This window comes from Symphalangus syndactylus, chromosome X (assembly GCF_028878055.3).
Source record: "Symphalangus syndactylus isolate Jambi chromosome X, NHGRI_mSymSyn1-v2.1_pri, whole genome shotgun sequence".
NCBI classification, from domain to species: domain Eukaryota; kingdom Metazoa; phylum Chordata; class Mammalia; order Primates; family Hylobatidae; genus Symphalangus; species Symphalangus syndactylus.
This window is the reverse complement of record NC_072447.2, coordinates 125,655,734-125,664,404: the sequence shown is the minus strand read 5'-3', so window position 1 is coordinate 125,664,404 and position 8,671 is coordinate 125,655,734.

Sequence of the window (8,671 nt, the reverse complement as noted above, 5' to 3'; positions counted from 1 at the left end):
GGTTTCTGGGCCTCCCGGTAAAAGTAGCTGCAACTCTGGCAAAGCTTCGTGTGAGACTCCCATACATTCTGGTAGGAAAGATGCTGAATCCAGAGTGCTGAGCAGCCCTATTTCCATGGCATCTCACAGGATAAGACCCACTGACTTGAAATTCCAGCCAGCCACTGATAGCACTGTTACACCTCTCTGAGACAGAGCTCTTAGTGGGAGAAGCAAGCCACTATCTTTGCTGTTTGGACATCTGAGCCATTCTAGCCTGTGGAGAGTCCAAGACGATCCGGGGGCAGAGTCAGTCCCCCAACACAGCACAAAGCTGCTCTGTGAAAATTTGACCAAACTGCTTTCTAAAGTGGGTCCCCAACATCATTCCTCCTTACTTGGCAGGACCTTCAATATGGAGCCTCCAGCCACCCCCACAAATGTCCACTAGCTGACACAGATTTGAAATCTCTCTGGGATGGGGCTCCCAGCGAAAGGGACAGGCTGCCATCTTTGCTATTTGGGCAACTTAGCTCTTCCAGCCTTTGGACTTTAGAGAGTCCAAGGTGACTGGGGGATGGAGACAGTCACCTAGCATAACACAGCTGCTCTACGAAAATGTGGCCAGACTGCTTATTAAAGCATGCCCCCAAACCTGTTCCTCCTCACTGGGTAGGACCTCCCAACTGGGGCCTCCAGCCACCCACGCTGTTCTTCAGCTGACACAGATTTGAAACCTCCCTTGGATGGAGCTCCCAGAGGGAAGGGCAGGCTGCCATCTATGCTGTTTTGCAGCCTTCACTGGTGATATCTCCAGGAACTGGAGAAGCAGGGGCAATTAGGGACTGGAGTGTACCCTCACCATACCACAGCAGCCCTAGGAAAAGTAGCCAAACAGTTAATTGGGTGCCAATTTCTATATTTCCTTTCCAGGCAGGTCTTCCAGGCCTGGGCCTCTAGCCACACTCCACAAGAGCTATTGACCAGTAGCAACTCAGCAACTCCCTGGACAGAGCTTCCAAGGGCAAATGAAAGCCTCTCTGTCACTGCCTCTGCAGTGAAATTATCCTTGCTACCCTGGGACTGACAAAGGACCAAAGACCTTAAGTACCTTATACTCACTTCGGACAAGCTACAGTCGACCCAAGGAGAGGAGGCCAGTCCATCTCCATGATAGGGTCCCACATACCTGCTACTGCTCATCATCAGACAGGGAATCCCTGGCTAAGGCCCACAGCACAAACCTTCCATCCTGGGCTAATTGCACTGAGTGATTACTGAACCACATCTCTCTAGAGTGGAGCTACCAGGAAACAAGTAAAGTGGTGGGGCAGCAAGCCACCTGATGTGGAGTCCAGAGGGTTTGGTGCAGGAGTGTTTGTAGTGGAGCACAGTCAGGTATGGCCATCCCCCTAGGCTTAACTTGCTCACGTAAGTAAGAGACTTTAGCCCTAGCAGAACTGTTGGATCTGATTTCTGCAGTTGTCTTGCACATCAGATGGGGCTGCTCTGACCTAAGCACTCCTTCATCTGATGGCCTCTTCCAGGGCCCCAGCATGACCACGCCTGCATACAGGTCAGTCTCAAGTGTCCTGGGGGCCCACATCATAGCTTCTGCACCAGCAGATGGTGCCTGACCAGTGTAGAGCTCAAGTGAAGCAGTCCTCACCGCCCCACATGAGCCTGCACACCCAACCCCCAACCCTGCCCCATACTGCAGTTTTCCCCAAGCTCATGGCAACTTGCCACATCAGTTTTCTGGTGAGTGTCTGCAAGGGCGGGTTTTGCTTTACTTGTTCCACCAGCATGCAGGAGTGCAATACGCCCCCACAACCCCACCAACTGCCATTGGAGAGAGAGCCTTGGCAGGCACAGAGCCAGCAAGCCTTTCCCTGTGCATTGCCCTGCCCTTGTGCTAATGCTGCACAGAGAACAGGAGATCCTCCCACGCCCTGAGCGATCACTCTTGCTTGCAGGGCAGAGAGAAGGCACCAAGACTTGTGCTGTCCCAAGCCAACACCACCTGCAGTGCAACAGCCCACAGTCTCCAGCAGGGGCTTCAGCTTCCACCACTGGCTGCCTTGCCTCTGCCACTGTGGTGAATACCAAGAGGAAGGAAGGCATCCCTGTATCTGCTAACACTCTGCTGCAGCTGCTGCACGTCAGCCCCCCACCAGCACAGTGGACTCCAAACCTTAAAAAGCCAGAGAACAAAGTTGAGGCCAAATATAAGTCCCCTAGAGTTGGAACGTGCAGTCTAGGAGTTGGGAGCTGTGTTGGCCCCTAATATCTCCCAGTAATGAAGCCAGTTGGCTGAATCCACTTTATGCCACAATCAAACCCTGAAGGTCATCGAATAGGATTAAGAGTCCCATCCAAAGGCCAGCAACCTAAAAAATTAAAGGTAGATAAGACCACAAAGATGAAAAAGAATCATTGCAAAAGTGCTGAAAACCCAAAAGCCAGAGTGCCTTCTTTTTGCCAAATGACTGCATCACCTCTGCAGAAAGGGTTCAGAACTAGGCTGAGGCTCAGATGGCTGAAATGACAGAAATAGAAATCAGAATATTTATAGGAACCAAGTTATTTGAGCTACAGGAGAATGTTGTAACACAAGGTAAAGAAGTTAAAAATTGTGATAAAATATGGCAGGAGTTTACAGACAAAATAGCCAGTATTGAGAAGAACATAATCAACCTGATAGAGCTGAAAAACATACCACAAGAATTTAATGATGCAATCGCAAGTATTAATAGCAGAATAGACCAAGCAGAGGAAATAATCTCAGCACTTGAAGACTGGCTTTCTGAAATAAGACAGGCAGACAAGAATACAGAAAAAGAATGGAAAGGAATAAAAACCTCTGAGAAATATGGGATTTGTAAAGAGATTCAATTTATGACTGATTTATATGTCTGAAAAAGATGGGGAGAATGAAACCAACTTGGAAAACATATTTCAGAATATTATCCTTGAGAACTTGCCCAAGCTAGCCAAAGAGGCCAACATTCAAATTCCAGAAATGCAGAGAACCCCAATAAGATACTTCACAAGAAGATCGTTCCCAAGTCACAGAATCATCAGAGTCTCCAAAGTTGAAATGAAAGTAAAAATTTCAGAAAGAAAGTCCAGGTCACCTACAAAGGGAAGCTGATCAGACTAACAGTGAACCTCTCAGCTGAAACCCTATAATCCAGAAGAAATTGGGGGCCAACATTCAACATTCTTAAATAAAAGCAATTCCGACCTAGAATTTTGTAGGTGGCCAAAATGGTTTCATAAGCAAAAAAGAAATAAGATCATCTTCAAACAAGCAAATACTGAGGGAATTTGTTACCATCAGACCTTACAAGAGCTCCCAAAGGAAACACTAAATATGGAAAGGAACTATTGTTACCAGCCACTACAAAAACACACTGAAGTACATAAACAGGTGATGCTATAGAGCAACCACATGAACACGTCTGCAAAATAACCAGCTAATATCATAGTGACAGGATCAAATCCACACATATCAATACTAACCTTAAATGTAAGTGGGCGAAATGCCCCAATTAGAAGACACAGAAAGAAAGAGAGTGGCAAGCTGGATAGAGAACTAAGACTCATAAGTATTCTAACTTCAAGAGACCTATCTCACTTGCAATGACACACATAGGCTCAAAATAAAGGAATGAATAAATATCTACCAAGCAAATATAAAACAGGAAAAAAGGAGGGGTTGCAAGCCTAGTTTTTGACAAAGCAGAATTTAAACTAACAAAGATTAAAAAAACACAAAGGGCATTACATAATGGTAAAGGGTTCAATGAAACAAGATTTAATTATCCTAAATATATAGGCACCCAACACAGGAGCACCCAGATTCATAAAGCCAATTCTTACAGTTATTCAAAGAGACTTAGACTCCCACACAGTAATAGTGGAAGACTTTAACAATCCACTGACAATATTACACAGATCATTGAGACAGAAAGATGCGGTACTTGAACTTAGCACTGGATTAAACGGACCTGATAGATGTCTATAGAACTAACCACCCCAAAAAAGCAGAATATACATTCATCTCATTGCCATGGGGCACATACTCTAAAATTAATTCCATAATCAGAAGTAAAACACTCCTCAGAAAATGGAAAATAACTACAATTATAACAGTCTCTTGGATCACAATGCAATCAAATTAGAAATCAAGACTAAGACATTCACTTAAAACCATACAATCACATGGAAATTTTTTTTTTTTATTTTTTTTTTTATTTTGAGACGGAGTCTTGCTCTGGCACCCAGGCTGGAGTGCAGTGGCGCGATCTCGGCTCACTGCAAGCCCCGCCTCCTGGGTTCACGCCATTCTCCTGCCTCAGCCTCTCCGAGTAGCTGGGACTACAGGCGCCCGCCACCACGCCCGGCTAATTTTCTGTATTTTTAGTAGAGACGGGGTTTCACCATGGTCTCGATAATCACATGGAAATTTAATAACCTGCTCCTCAGTAACTTTTGGGTAAATAATGAAATTAAGGTAGAAATCAAGAAGTTCTTTGAAACTGACAAGAACAAAGATACAACATACCAGAGTCTTTGGGACACAGCTAAGGCAGTGTTAACAGGAAAATTTATAGCACTAAATGCCCACAACAAAAAGTTAGAAGGATCTCAAGTTAAAAACCTATCTTCACAACTAACATAACTAGATAACAAAGAGCAAACAAATCACAAATCTAGCAGAAGACCAAAAGAAAAAGAAATAACCAAAATCAGAGTTGATCTGAAGATTAAGACAAAAAGAAACCATTACAAAGGTTGATGAATCCCAGAGTTGTTTTTTGAAAAAAAAAAAAAAAAAAATAGACCACTATCTAGACCAATAAATAAGAGAGAAGATTCAGATAAACACAGTCAAAAATGAAAAAAGAGATATTACCACTGAACCCACAGAAATACAAACAGCCATCAGAGAATATTATGAACACCTTTTGTGCATAAACAGCAAAATCTGGGAGAAGAAATACATAAATTCCCGGACACACACACTATGCTAAGACTGAACAAGGAAGAAATTGAATCACTGAACAAACCAATTATAAGCTCTAAAATTGAGGCAGTAATAAATAGCCTATCAACCAAAAAAAGCCCAGGAACAGATGAATTTACAGCAAAATTCTACCAGAGGTACAAAGAAGAGCTGGCACCATTCCTCCTGAAACTATTCCAAAAATTTGATAGGGAGGGACTCTTCCCTACTTTATTCTATAAGGCCAACATCATCCTGACACCAAAACCTGGCAGAGACACAACATAAAAAAAAGAAAACTTCAGGTCGATAGCCTTGATGAATATTGATGCAAAAATTCTCAACAAAATACAGCAACCTGAATCCAGCAGCACATCAAAAAGCGTATCCACCACAATCAAGTAGGCTTTATCCCAGGGATGCAAGTTTCATTCAACATATGCAAATCAATAAATGCGATTCGTCACATAAGCAGAAATAAAGACAAAAACCACATCAATATCTCAATAGATGTAGAAATGGCTTTTGATAAAATTCACCCTGTCATGCTAAAAATCTCTCAATAAGCCAGGTATTGAAGAAACAGATCTCAAAATAGTGAGAGCCATCTATGACAAATTTATAGCCAGTATCACACTGAATGGGCAAATGCTGGGAGCTTTACCCTTGAAAACTGGCAGAAGACAAGGTTGCCCTCTTTCACCACTCCTATTCAACTTACTATTGGAAGTCCTGGCCAGGACAGTCAGGCAAGAGAAAGAAACACAGTGCATCCAAATAGGAAGAGAGTAAGTGAAACTATTCCTGTTTACAGAGGACATGATCCTATATCTAGAAAACCCCATAGTCTCCCTCCAAAAGTTCTTCAGCTACTGAGCAACTTCAGCAAAGTCTCAAAATACAAAATGTGCAAAAATCACTAGCATTCCTAGGCACCATCAGAAGTCAAGCCAAGCATCAAATCAGGAACACACTCCTTCACAATTGTCAGAAAAAGAATAAAATACCTAGGAATATGGCTAAGTGGGGAGGTGAAAGATCTCTACATAAAGAACTGCAAACCACTTTGCCCAGAAAAATCAGAGATGACACAAACAAATGAAAATACATTCCATGCTCATGGATGAGAAAAATCAATATCATTAAAATGGTCAGACTGCCCAAAGCAATTATTGATTTAATGTTATTTCTATTTAACTACAATTGACCTTCTTCACAGGATAGGAAAAAAGACTATTGTAAAATTCACATCAACCCAAAAAGAACCAAAACATTCAAATCAATTATAAGCAAAAATAACAAAGCTGGAGGCATTGTGCTACCTGACCTTAAACTATACCGCAGGGCTACAGTAACCAAAATAGCATGGTACTGGTGCAAAAAACAGGCACATAGACCAATGGAACAGAGCAGAAAACCCAAAAATAAGACCATACACCTACAGTTACCTGATCTTTGACAAACCTGACAAAAACAAGCAATGGAGAAAGAATTTCCTACTCAATAAATGGTACTGTAATAGAATAACTGGCAAGCCATATGGAGAAGATTGAAACTGGATCCTTTCCTTGCCCCATATACAAAAATCAACTCAAGATAGATTAAAGACTTAAATGTAAAACCCAAAATGAAAAGCCCTAGAAAACAACCTAGGCAATACCATTCAGGACATAGGCACGGGTAAAGATTTTATGATGAAGATGCCAAAAGCAATTTCAAGAAAAGCAAAAATTGACAAGCAGAACCTAATTAAGGTAAAGAGCTTCTGAACAGGAAAAGAAATTCAGAGTAAACCACACAACGTACATAGTGGGAAAAACTTTTTGCAAACTATGTATCTGACAAAGGTCTAATACCCAGCATCTATAAGGAACTTAAATTCAAAAGAAGAAAAAATGCCATAAACAAATGGCTAAAGGTCATAAACAGACACTTTTCAAAAGAAGTCATTCATGTGGCCAACAATCATATGAATAAAAGTTCAACATCGGTGATCATTACAGAAATGCAAATCAAAATTAAAATAAGATACCATCTCACACCAGTCAGAATGGCTATTATCAAAAAGTCAAAAAATAATAGATACTGGCAGGGTTGTGGAGAAAAACGAATGCTTATACACTGTTGGTGGGACTGTAGATTAGTTCAACCATTGTGGAAGACAGTGTTTTGATTCCTCAAAGACATAAAGAGAGAGATACCATTCAACGCAGCAGTCCCATTGCTGGGTATATGCCCTACAAAATATAGGTCATTTATTATAAAGACACATGCACATATATGCTCATTCCATCACTATTCATAATAGCAAATACATGAAATTAAATGCCCATCAGTGATAGACTGGATAAAGAAAATGTGGTACACATTACACCGTGGAATACTATGTAGCCATAAAATAGAATGTAATCATGTCCTTTGCAGGGACATGGTTGGAACTGGAGGTAATTATCCTTAACAAATTAACACAGGAACAGAAAACCAAACATTGCTTGTTCTCACTTTTAAATGGGAGCTAAATGATAAGAACACTCGGACACATAGAGGAGAATAATGCACACTGGGGACTGTTGGAGGTTGGGGGATAGGAGGAGGATGAGATTTGGAAGGGGCCATGGACAGAATGATGTGGTTATGTTTTGTGTCCTCACCCAAATATCATCTTGAATCATAATCCCCATAATTCCCATAATCCCCACATGTCAAGGGAGAGACCAGGTGGAGGTAATTGAATAATAGGGGTGTCTTTCCTCATGCTGTTCTCATGATAGTGTGTTCTCACGAGATTTGGTGGTTTTATAAGGGGCTCAATTCTCTTCACTTGGCACTTCTTCTTCCTGCTGCTTTGTAAAGAAGGTGCCTTGCTTACTCTTCACCTTCTGCCATGATTGTAAGTTTCCTGAAGGCTCCCCAGTCATGCAGAACTGTTTGTCAATTAAACCTCTTTCCTTTATAAATTACCCAGTCTTGAACAGTTCTCTGTAACAGTATGAAAATGAACTAATACAAAGAAGATCGGAAATAATAACTAATGGGTACTAGGCTTAATACCTTGGTGATGACATAATCTGTACAACAAACCCCATGAAACATTTTACCTATGTAACAAGCCTGCACATGTACTCCTGAACTTATAATAAAAATTCAAAAAAGAAATAGAAAAAATAATGTCAATATTGTTTAAAATGACTGAGAGACAGTATAATTAAATAACACTAATTATGAAACAGTTATTACAAATAACCATTAAAAGAATCATGAGAGCTATAATGAGCAACTATTAGCCAATATATTTGAAATATATGACAACTTTTATTAAAGGATATATATTACCAAAATTGATTTTAAAATAAAAGCAACTACAAAGTGTAATTATAAAGAAGCTAAAAAAGTGAATCTCATGAAGGTAGAGAGCATATTGGTAGTTACCAGAGATCACGAAGGAGAGAAGCAGGTGAAGGAAAACATATAAAAAAAGTATTTTAAAATATCTTATTTTAATTTTTTTAATTTTTAATTTTTGTGGGAACATAGTAGATATATAAATTTATAGGGTACATGAGATGTTTGATACAGGCATGCAATATAAAATAATTACATCATGGAAATGGGGGATCCTTTACATAAATCATTTATCCTATGAGGTAAAAACAGTCCAACTACACTTTATAACATTTTGAA